Below are 12,795 nucleotides of genomic sequence, written 5' to 3' on the forward strand. Positions count from 1 at the left end.
TTGCTCCCCAGCCCGGCGCCAAGAGTTATTTTGTACGGTCTTTCTTGCTGCTGCTCTACGGGCACTCTTCCCCAGCTTCTCACCTGAGGCCGGCGTGGCGGACTAGCGACTTCGCCAATGTCTAGGCCAACAATAGCTTGAAAGGGACGCATGTATACAGAGAGCTGGTGCCTTTACTGACAACCCTATACAAGATGAACACGCTAGTTCGGGAAGTCACGTTTTTGTCATGGGCTCCCCTATTCGTGCTAAACTTATCGGGACGCTGCTAATGAAAGGGCTTTATGATGGACAAGCAGAAACAAATTTTATTGAGCCGAAGCTGCGAAAGCAACAGCCTACTCTTACCAGAAGAAAGCTGCGCGAAATTAACGTCACTGGCTTTTGCAGCAGTTCGGGCGTCGCAGAAAAATAAAGATGCAATTACCTCTACGTTAACCCAGAAATGCGGCGTTATAGACGTCACAACTTGCTTTTCACGTTTCACGTAGAAAATTGCCAGCCTTCGTCTGTTATCCTTCGAAATATGGATTTTTGTCATTCGAACGGGGGAGGAAAAAAAAAGAGGGGGGGGGGGGGTAGTATTTGAGTATTTTGGCGAGCGTTTAATACCTTTCAGCAAAACACCACTGACAATTACGGCACTACTTTGTAAGTCTTAACAACTCGTACACAGGTGAATTTTAAAGACTACGCCAAGTGACCCAGCGAGATCTGAACGCTACTTTGCGAGTCCCATCTATATCGCCAGCCTGTAGCCATACTTAAAGAATGGCGCGTTAAAATTTTGCGGCTGTTGAAATCAGGATCGCATAACTGACTTTTTGATGTGATCTGTCCTGATGGGCGACTTCAAGTTATGCCCGCTCAAGGAGCCGCTTCATGGATTCTTACTGTTGAACTGGGCGAAAGCAACCGCAGCTACCTTCAATAAAGCGCATAGCGCTGAGAATTAACAATCCATTACGCAGTAAGCAGACCGCCGGATGAACATAAAACGGCTGCCACTTTACTGCGTAAGTTTCCACCGCGGGGAGGGAGAGGGATGAGGCGTAGCGCTAAAGTAATAGCTGGCAATAGCCTTGCCCCTTCGTCCTTCGTTCGTTATTTTCGAAAGAGCGTCAACCCACGGCGCGCGGGAAATGGCATGCGGTTATGAAACGACCACAACGGTTATACATATTTATAGGTCTGTATACAATATATCACGGCAGTTAGCAATGCTGAAACTCGACGTATTTAGGCGCGATTATCGCTGCTTCGAAACTAAAACCCCAAGTTAGATTGCATGTAGTTTTGAAACGTTGCCCAATATTATCTCGTTCGCACCGTGTGGCGCTTTTTTAAACTCCCTGCACGTTCCCCTGCTTTCCCTTGTTTCTGTAGCCAGCTAGAGGTGCCCTAACATTTTCTGAAGCTAGCATGGGAAGATAATTTGCAAATATCCGTGCGCCGGCTGGCTCCAGAGCTCCGTCGAACTTGTTTTGGTCTTCCTAGAAAGGAGCGATACAGTTTCAGTGTAATTATCTTTTTTTTTTTTTTTGTTGGCACTGAAAACTGCGTCCATGTATTCCGCCTTCAAGTGACTCAAAGTCTAATAGCAGGCTAGTCCTTCCGCGTCCAACATAACCAGGAACCTTTGGAGTTAATCCGCAAAGTCACAAATTATATTTTTTTCTGTCTATTTATATGGAGCAATAAAACAAATGAAACGTGTACGGTTGATTCATGAGCAGGAAAACCGCTGAGCGCACGTCGCTATGAAGAGGTTTAATCTGGGGAGCAGTCGCTCGCTCGGTCCTAATTAGGTGCCCCTGGTATGCCGGACCATCCTGCGCACTGTCAAGGACGGGTCGCCACAGTATAATTGTGCTGCGGGCGATTCTTCTGGGGACAAAACGCACCCCTTGGCGTATGCTAAATAAAGTGGCGCCTGGCCTGTGCCAAGCTCACGCATCGAGGTGTGAAGCGGCGCCCCAGACAGAGTGTCGCTGGGACAGGAGCCAGGAATAATGCGTTGCATGTATATGCAGTGGTTACCGCGCTTGTTTGGCAATTTGGCGCGCCGTCTGTCATGGTTCCCGGCGCTGGATCACAGCCGAATGGCAGCCACGGCGCTTTATCACGCTACAGTCGGTTTCCTCTCAATTTCAGGACACCTTTTTGAGAGGCGGTGTCAACGACCGTCAAGGGGAGATGAATGTTTTCGCTTTTCTGAATGAGATCCTCTCGAGTGGGATATGAAGCTGTTCCAACTAACTTTTCCCGCGTATCAGTGCGGAAGTCTAAGCTCAAGGATTCGACTGATCACGTGAGGTAGTAATAAACTCACGAATATGTGTCGTAAATGTCCTTTTCGAGGTGGTCCGCACTGTAAATGACACCGACGTACAGACTGTGCTATTATAGCCTTGCGAGTTTGCGTCCACCCACTTGGTGCCCTTAAGCAGCGGGTAGCGTAGAAAATGGAAGTTGCAAGGTGCCCCATGGGCTTAGTGTTTGTTTTCAGAGACAAACTAATCGACTGCTGTTTCTAACCTGCGGTTGTGATCGGAGGTCATATTTTTTACAGCGTTTCGGGCGTGAAGGAGATGCCAACACTTCCTTTCGGAGGCATCTTTTCGCCGAGTACTTCTATGAAGTCGCCAGCGCAAGGCCGAGACCTGTTTCACTCAACTTAACGCAACCACTTCGCTCTGACCAGCTCCGCATCTTCCTAAAAATGCCTCCACGACGTTGTGTGCGGTACTAGGAGGTGTAGCGAAGATTCCTCGCACGGGGCTGCGTTGCAACACTTGAGCCGCGAACGCGCGATAAATAATCGCTTATTCCGCGCAGCCAATTAACGCGACTGTGAATTAGAGGGAGTGAAAAACGGAGCCGATAGGCGACGGAGTGCCATGTAAGCAGCGTTGGACGGGCTGTTCTATTTGAAGGATGGCGCATGACTTGAGCTAACGGCATCTGAGGAATGCTTCTTCCGAGTTTTCAAGGCTGATGCAGCGGCGATAGATGGTTGCGGAGGGGAAGCGCCCCGTCGGAACCCAGCCTCGTTTGGAGGCCGGTTAAATTTGGCCGAATAAGAATTGCTATCTCGCGCTGTTTGTCCCGCAGGGTGAGTAAGCTGGCAAGATCCAATTTGTCGTTGTTCTTTTTTGCACCAGAACAGAGATGCGGTGGAGCTAAATTTAATCCCCGCTTCGCGGGCCAATAGGGTGCGCCGAAATAAGATTGTAAAATCTAGGGAGGAGCACCCTAGGGACTTGAGACCAGCGTTCCCTGTTTGTCGCGGGGCCCGACTGAATTCTTGAGCTTTGGAGAGCGTCCATCTGCGCCAGAGCAGCTGCCCGGCTCCGATTGGCTGAGACGGAGCGCACGCCTCGTGACGGGCCGCCACCTCCCTTGATTTGCTTGTGCTTTCAAGCCCGAGTCACGCTATATGAGGCAGCGTGGTGTTTTGCCCCTTCGAACTTTGCATTCAAGAGCCGAGCCTAAGCACAGGTAGCCGTACTCGTCCCAGTGCCGCTACCGGCCCCCCTCGCCTTACCCTCGTCCTGAAAGCCTCGCAAGCCCACCGCCATGAGTGTGGAACTGCCGCTTGACGAAGAGGCCAAGAAGAGGCTGCAGCAGCGGCGCAGCAGCAACGTGCGCAGGGTGTCCGGCGTGGACCTTTCCGTTCACCACTACGTGCCTTTCATCCCCAAGCGGAAGGCGTCCGTCAGCAGCGGCTGCAGGATCACAGCCAACAGCGAGGTGTTCGCCGACTACAAGCACATCTTCCCCTACATCACGGAAGACGGCAAAACGACGCTGGTGACCGAATATGACTTCCACAACAAGATGTGTCGTAAGTACAAGGCGCTTTTTGGTGACACATACATCTACCCCGTCTTGGGCATGAACTTGACAGTACAAGAGGATGCTCTTTGCGAGCTCACCAGGGAAGACAAGAAGTTCCTGGAGTTTCTTGTCCTCCCTGAGGTTGAGATCATGATACCCGGTGGCATAGCCACTATACGCACTAACAACAAAAGAATTGGCCTTTTTATTGTTGGCAAGAGGAAAGACATCTTTCCCGCAGGCCTCAAAGTGATCAAGAACAGGGAGATAAAGCAGCTTGAAGAGAAGTTTGAGACGTGGTCACCGATGAAAAATTTTGCTGTTCCCGATATTGGTGAATCGACAACAAGTGATCACGTCGTAGAGCAGTGCGTTCTAGGCATGGACAAGCCAAATGTGAGGCGCATTCGCGACGTCCTCGGTATCGTCGAAAGTGAAGAAGAATTTCTCGCCAGGATGGAAGCTTACGGCATCTTCCAGACGTACGTCGAGCAGCAGCTCGACTTGGCCACGTACTACGAGAATGTCAGAAACCGAAAGACCCGCTTCGTCGACACAGGTGACTGGAGAGAATACAAAGACGACGAGCCATTCGATTGGAGCGAGTGGGACGCCCAGAACGAGCGCCGAAACACTGAGACCAGCGAAGACAGCGGCATCGCGCACGATGACGTTCCCGGCTCGCCGAATGCGGTCGTCATCTGCGACCTACCGAAGTGCAGCTCGAACGGCGTGCCTGATCGAAAAGGCTCCCAGCAGGATGACGAGATGCCTCCGCTCGTCAGAGCTAGGGACGACGACGATGTCTTCATCAACCACAACGGTGCAAACTAACCTCAACTGCGAAAGCTTCTGTGTGCAGCTTGCGGTGGCTGTCAGTGAGAATTGCCCGCAGAATGGATACACTTCGCTTCATAGAACAAAGCCCCTACGCTCGTGCCAGCCTCGTGAATGGGGACTCTAGCTCGGGACGCTTGAAACTTTCGCTCGGTGTTTCTCTGTGTCTGCTTTTAACTCGATTCGCAGCTTCGCACCTCTGCGATCATTGTACAATCATTATGCATTGTCTTTGTGCCATACGTGACGCTTTGTCAGTTTTCGAATAAATTTTCTTTCATTCCTTCAATATTTCACTTATTTCGCCTTTAAGTTGTGAAAAGCTACGCAACACGTGAATCGCGCAGGAAGCGTCGCTACAATGTCCCATATTGCGAGAGCCTTATTCTGAGGTGTTCAGCTCCGCAAACACAACAGCAAAAGAATGAAGTTCTGATCAGTTTTTTCAATATATATAGCGAAAATGGAGGAAATTACACATTACCGGCATCTTTTCGAAGTGTCTCAAAAGCGATCGAAAAGTGGATACTGCCTTCATTTATTTGTAACGCTACAACCACAGCCCGCAGCCAACTTTGCCGCTGCGTATATATGCAAACATACCAGCTGTTAAGAATCTGAAGAAGGAGTGAAGAAGGGATGCATCGTAAGGCCAACATTTAGCTGTTTACTCGTTGTGAGCAGCGCAGTCCGCCCAAAGGGTTGCATCATTAAACACGGCGAAGAAAGACGGCCGCCTCCGAGCGAGGTGTGGTGCTCCGCCACCCAGCGCAGCCCAAACAATTACTTGGGGTTGACACCTGGAGCGGTACCTGCCCACTCCCGACTGGCTACAGTCGATGTTTTCGCTTGGCAAAAAAGCGCGGAACACAAACCAGGGGGCCCGGAACCTGGATTTATGCCAGAAACGCGGCTTGTCTCCGTTCTCCTGACTCGGCTGGCGCCAGACTCCTGGCGCGATGAGTGTCGCGGGGAAGCGCGTCTTTTCCAAGCACATGCCTTTGTCCGCGACCGTCTGCATTCCGCCCTTGTGCGCGGACTCGGGCCGTGTCCCGCTCCGTGTGCGGTCGCACAGATGTCGCCCGGTGGATCCCATATGCTAAGAGTACGGTACTCACCCTCTCCGGCAGCGAGGACTTGCCATTTCTCAGCGCTTTACATCAAACCGGAACGGCGCCGCGGAAGCACTGCAGTCAGCTCGCAACTCTCGCTCGCGGTGTCTCGCCTCAGCTCGTCCTTGTGGGTGCTCATAATACTCCGGCAAATGAAGCCCTTGGAGCAATTTAGAGTCGTGAGTCATACTTCTTAAAAACGGTAACTCTCCAACTTGAGCAGGTCTCACCATTCATGGTTATAACTGCGGAATATAGCGAAACGATTGCCGCTGAGAACGTCTGGCGCCAGGGTAGACCGTGCTTGGAGCACATGTGCCGACTCGCTTCGACTTTTGCCGCTCCCGCCCTTTGATACTGGGGCGGTGCCAAGTGTTGGAGTCAGACTCCGTTGACGACTGACGCACCTTTGATTGAGGTGCTCGGCCTTTTCACGCTGGGAACGCAGCACACACACAAAAAAAAAGATGGATGGCACAGTTGTAGACAGGACAGGAGCCTGCCCAGCTTAAATCTGTGCTTCTTTTTTTTTCGGCGCTGTTTTCAAAAATATTTTATCAACTAGCCCAAACTAAGCTTCTGTTTTCACGTTGGACTTTCTCATAATGAGGAGTACTCTCATCTTTGTCAACTTCGTACACTTTGAAGGGGCAAGTTTTATTCACTACACAGAAGATGCGAAAGAAAGCTGTCATGCACGATGACTTTGATACAATGGTTTACAGCGCCAGCTATAGTATAACGCCTTCCGTATCATGAAGCGCTTCGGCGTGAGTTACTAGTTAGCAGGTCTGCTTTCTTTCCTCTTCTTTTTGGTTGTATAGGGAGCTTGTATAAAGCGATGCATACTGGGTAATCCGCCATGATCTTGTCGTTGGAAGCAGATGATGAAGCACGGTACTACCACTGCATGGTCGCGTAGTGCGCGCAGACGATGCTGGCGCGATAGGAGAGGCCGACTTCGGGTTCTTCACAATTCCAACAATACGCCTGCATGAGGGCGAGAAGGCAAGTGATTCCTCTAGCGACGCCGACGCGAATGGCTCTCACGGGCCAACACACGTACGCGAGAACGACACCAATTCGGGCAAGTATAAAACTACTCGCTAGAACTAGAAATCATGAATGCCGGCGATGTCGACGGGCGGCCAGGTCCAGACGCATAGGGCAGTCAGTCGTCGCGTAGCTTGAACAGGTCCGCGTCGCACTGCAATTGCATTTCTTTGCACGCACGTAAGGGCAGCGCACGAAAAGCCGAGTATTTGCTCGGTGGACCATCGAAAATACAAGGCACTTGCTCAATTCACCCTGGCTGCGCTGCTCGCCGTCTGCTGCCAGCGACATCATCATGGCGGATTACCCGGCATGCATCGCTTCATGCAAGCTCCCTATACCGGACAGCGGAGAAAAAGTGTGCACTTGCGCATCAACGCAAAGTCTTATTTCATTTTCTTAATCAGCGAAATTTTTCTCTTGATGAGAAACGTGCACGACACACGTAGAGCACCGGAAGACAAACTAGGCATAAGAAAACATTTTGCTATCCCTAATTCAGCATTGCAATGCCGAAAAGTGTCGCCTAGAATCATGCCTGACTTTTCTGTGAGTAAATTTATAAAATTAACACTTTAAAGCACCTAAGTGCTATTTGTGAAAGAAAGTGCCTAAAATTATGTTGAAATTATGGCACACATTTTTATTATTGTTTGTTATCCTGCGGTACATGATTCCACGTATTAGCATGGATGACAAAAAGGACATGTTGACCGCGCAGAATGTCAGTCTGAGCTAATTATGTTTTCAATCTGCCTGAATGGCTGGTTTGTAATTTAACGAAAGTAGATTATGGTAATGGTTGTTTGTATTCGATGTCAAGCTGTTCAATGCATCCCCTTTAGGTAGTTTAACCAGCTGAGGCTATGCAACTATACAAAAGTGGTTTTCTTATTTCACCCGACCCTAGAGCTCAGTCCAATCAGTTTTTTGTAGAAGCTATTCCATTTAGCAATTTGCTAGCTCACGTCTTCTGCGCCATGCCGGGCAAGCTATACTGTCCAGCCCTTATTTGGGAGTCATCTGCTGCGCCGTCTGTGTCCCGAGATTAAAACTCATAGAACCACAATTCCCGAGTACAGTTGTACAAATTCAGTGTCATATGAGCGCAGAAACATGAATGAGTCACTCGAGTCTCTTACAGTTGTGCGGCTGTAGTCTAAAAGCCTTGAGCGTGTGCCGATAATTGCGTCCATGGTTTCTTCGTCGCCGTATTTTAATTTCTCATTTATTTTTATTTTGTGAGATATAAAAATCAAGTCATCGGTTGGCATTGGCCTCAAGCTCGAACAGAGTCGCCACCTTGCGACACAGCAGCAAAACCTACTCAGTGTGGCACGGCCGGTCTCGAGGGAGAGAGCGCTTCTCTTCTCTCGCGGCCTCTCCAATGGGGTCTGTTTCCACCGCCCGCCGCGTCTCGGTGGGGTCGCCACCGCCCCACTGCTGCTTCTCCGCTACAGCCGTTCACGCGCAAAGGAAACGCGCGCTCGCTTTTAGCTTCGACCGCGTCGGCTGCAACCGGCAGGCCCTGACATTTCGCCCCTTATGGTTTATACAAAGTCCGTAATCAACATAGAACATTTATCGTGTACGAGGAATAAAATACAGTCAACAATCCGCTCAAGCGCGCGCGCCTTCGTCAGAGCGGCCGTGCACGGTCGAATGAAGCTTCGGGTACACTTCAACATTCTTTACCCCTAAGGTTTGTACAAAACTAAATTTACCAGGCTATGCAATGTGCCTTTGAATGTTTTAAGCAGGCGTAGAGTGACCTGACGTGAGTGCATGCATGGTGAACTGTTTGGTGGAAATTCTGTCAACCGCTACCGTTTTCGTTTAGATCAAAAGAGGCACCGGCAAAAATTCATGGCGGGTCTCAGATTCAGAGTAAATAATAAAAATTTACTCATATAGTAAAAATTTCACTTGTCTAGTGGAGTGGGCTGTTCTAGCTTCGTTAAAAACATATCAGTTGGTTGAAAGACCGAAGATGTATATGTAGTCTCGCGACTACTTTTAATCAAGGAAATGGGCATAAACAGTTAAGCAGAATTGAAAAGAGCGGCAAACAATAAAAAATTTGTCCTTCAACGATACATTGCACTATATATTCATCAATTCATCAAAATGCGACCTGCGTCTAGAAAATTCAGTCTCAAAATCTTCCTGCACGGCTTCTGCACATAATGGGTTGGCCTCTCGGTCTTTCCTGTCACTTTCCTGGTATAATTAATTGAGAAGAAGAATTCTGAGAAATTTTTCAAATGTCAAAGAAGCGGACCTAATAACATAGCTGTTGTCAATTCCTTTTCGGGCAACTCAGTGTTGAATTCTGAAATGCTGACTGAATCAGGATCTTAAGTACTTCGAGAACATTTGTGTGTAGTAGGTGCACGGCAACGTTTTCGAAAACAAAAAAAAAAAGCCTGTCCAATAAGGCAACAAGCTCTGGTTTCGGATAATGCAGTCCACTAGAATATTGTCCTCGTAGAAGAGTGTACTACATGGGGCTGCTTCTTTCTCTAGTTTAAAGAAGAATAGCGCAAGCGTCACACCCGAAGTTGATTAACTAAACGATATATCCAGCGACGTAAGGTAAACCGGAATATGTGACAGCGGGAAATGTGATGGTAGGAGATGCCATCACTTCCTTCAGTGCCTTGATTTTGCTCTCAGATGAAACGTCCGTCTTGACAATGTAGTCATGTAGTCATGTGCCGCTAGCTGTGCAGCGGCACATGACTCGCGAGCGACAGTGCAGAACCAGGCAAGAGCCACCCGCCGCCGCTGAAGCAGACGCGGAGCGAACAGTGAGCAGGTCGCGCCCCTTGCGGTGGCGGAGAGCGCAACTCAAGGAGAAACGTTCCCGTTGTTCCCGCGGCGATTGAGAAGGCCGTAAGAAAGAGCGCGCGCTCTCCCCCGAGACCGGCCGTGAGTGTGGATGCGCGCTCGCGTCGTTTGCCAGCAGTGTTTGTTTCGCGATTCCGGAGAGATTTTATTTACCTGCCTGCCTCTCACGACTGAAAGATGAGCAGGCTGTCATCCCACGCTACAGTGAAGGCAATAATTGTTCTCATCGAGTATTTATTATTGCATAATGACATTCACAGTCGGTCTTCGGCGCTCGAGGTTCTTTGTCGCACGGCGTCTCAAACCCAGCGACGGTGTCGGTAGGTGCCGTGTCAAAACAAAACGAGCGGCTTGCCGACGTCCATACAATTTAATGCAACCGCCTAGAAATTGTAGACTGTAGCTTCATTTGGAATCCGGGAGCTATTAAAGCATGAGCCGGCCTGAACACGCTTGCGACCAGACGCAGATTTGCAGGCCATTTTGTGCCCTGCGTGCGATCAAGTGGTTTGAGTGCTCCTCCCTGGCCACTTTGGTCAAATCGCTATTCGGCCAAGCGTCGCTGCTTTCTTCCGTGCCAAGATATTGTTTATGATAAGCACCAAATTTCAAACGGGCTGAACTATCTCTCTTCCGTAGCTCCTTGCTTGCTCATGTTTACTTCGAGGGTAAACGGACTTGATAGTCGGAAGAATAAGTAGAAAATCCATTTCTTTCAAAACTGATTTATATCCAGCCCCTGTTGTAATAATGATCCTACAATGTTTCTTTGAATAATTAGGTGACTGCTGGATATTTACAGTTCCAAAGAAATCATTCCCTTAAAGCCCTTTGTCCAAGCAAAGCAGCTCTCATGCATGCCCTTATTATTTGCAATGTCTTCGCAGCGACTGGTATTCGTAGCTTGCATTTCAACTAAAGCTATATTTGCAGAAGGCGGTAAATTTTTGCGATTTCGTATTTTACTCTCATATGGCCAAATACAGCAGAATTTTTCTCAATCATTACACTGCTAATTTACCATTTATCAACGCCACACAGATTAAAATTTCTCACGTGCTTTCTTTCGGATGTTCTTTCTTCAGTCACTGACATTAAGTGCAAAAAGTACACTTCTCGTAGTGAGTTCACCGAACGTACTTACTCCACTTGGCGTACTACACGTGCCCAGTCAGCTTTCGTGTGCGACCAGAGTTTCTGTACTGTATCGGCGTGACGTCATTTTGGCGTGACCTCATTTTGGGGTAATAGCTCTCAGCAGGGCCGGCTTTGCATAACCAAAGTTGGTGTGCAGTCGTAGCAAACCCACCGGGGTAGTATACGCTGTCTGTGCTATACATTTAATCAGCTTAATTTTTGAGTTCTAGGCTACGTGACGAACCAGGCTGTGTCTCCTTTTTTAAGACATGCCAGAGCAGGAACCCTGCATCTGCGTAGGCTTGGAAGATGCTAGCATAGCACCTATTACCGTCCCGGATTTCGACGTGCCCTGCAGGGCTACAGTCGTTGAAGACAGGCGCAGCGGCTTCGTCTCAATAAAATAAACGTGGAGGAGGAAAAGCGCATAAGTAGTACAAAGTAGATTTCAGATGGCAAATTTACGCACAGTGTAGCAGCGTGTCAGAACAGTGACACTTCTTGACGAGGCAAAATGCATTCGCTGTAACTGACTCTAAATTGCCTCTCTTACATCCGTACATCGTCTTACACACGCGCACACTGGTGAAAAACCGAACAGAAAAACAAAACTTCATTGGTAAAGTGTAACGCAATGAAAATATCACGCCAAGGAGCTCTTCACAGCAAAAAAAAAAAAAAAAAAAAAGCGTGCAAAAAAAGGCCGGGAAAGTAAAAGACGGGTGGTTGTTCGCCTTCTACAATCCGTGTTTCCTTTCAGCAGCATTCACCAAGTCTACGCTTTCTTTTTCTAGAACTTTTTTCTATATTCCCTCCCTATCCGCGGCACATATAGTCGCCAGAAAAACTTGTAAACACTAGTAAAAAAGAAAGAAACATGCTACTATTTGCTACTTTCTTTGGACAAAAGAAGACCGTAGCCCCTTCCAGAGCTTATATTGAGAAATGATGACAAAAACAACACGCGCAAATGATGGACGCATGATCGACCTTAAATATCGCGTGTTTCCTGTAGACCACTAGGTATGCTTCTGCGACTTCCACGGGAGCGTGATAGAAGTTCCGAAAGGAACAGAAAGATCTCAGAGACAAGGACGCTGTACCGTCAGTGAAGTGTACTGCAAGACTGTTAAACCGATTTTGTTTTTCAACAACAGGCTGTACGTTGCACCCTGCTCTTCGCGTTAGCCTTCCTGCTAGTTCATTCTTTAACTCGTCAACTCAGTTGCGTTTTTACATGTCGTGTAGTGGCACTCACCGTCTTACCAACCTGGCGCATCACGAAACACCGCCCTTGAATTCTCGGATACCTCCTTCAGAAGGCGTAATACAGGCAATTACTTTTATTTTCATAGCTGACATCGCATCCCCCGCTTCCCGCGCTATCCTACCCACGCTGCAGGTTTTTCTTTAAGGGTTGGCCAGCTATAACTTCCTCCACTTCGATGCTTTTTTTTTTTTTTTTCACCGGCATTTTCCTGAGATCTTTCATAAAAGCGGCTGACATCCGCGCTTTTATTTTCTTTTTTTTGACATCACGCTCCTTTACAGCTAGCTACTCGGGTTAATTTTCGTGCTTGCGTACACTTGTCAATACTGAGCTTGAATGCTGGCGGGAAGGATGATAAACTTTACGGAGCCATCACAACCGTTCTTCGCTAAGGATTCCTTCGCTCGCGGCGTTATTCATCGAGGCTTTGCGTACACGCTCAGATATTCAAGCAGGAAAAAGTGACCACCGCGAGCATATTTCGCTTGCTTATTGAAGGGGATCGCATATCGAGGTTGATTTCGCGTTGTCGTTCAGAAACATATCGGGTAAAATCTCGCATGCACCTTTTTTATTACTACTATGACAGCCAGTCAGTCTTCTTTTGCTCTGAAACTCATCTTAAACAATTAAATGATACATTTATGTTATTTACGTCTTTATGCTTTATGGGATTTATGCTTTTATGTGATGTGC

At 48.3% G+C, this 12,795-nt stretch overlaps 1 protein-coding gene across 5 annotated transcripts in view; it reads left to right on the forward strand.

Annotated features, from left to right (window-relative positions):
- The window catches only part of Obsc (Obscurin), a 195,875-nt gene that overhangs the window by 81,971 nt on the left and 101,109 nt on the right, over nt 1-12,795 (forward strand). The window lies entirely within an intron of this gene.

Source organism: Amblyomma maculatum, chromosome 1 (assembly GCF_055883805.1).
Source record: "Amblyomma maculatum isolate TAMU_Amacu chromosome 1, ASM5588380v1, whole genome shotgun sequence".
Classification (NCBI taxonomy): Eukaryota; Metazoa; Arthropoda; class Arachnida; order Ixodida; family Ixodidae; genus Amblyomma; species Amblyomma maculatum.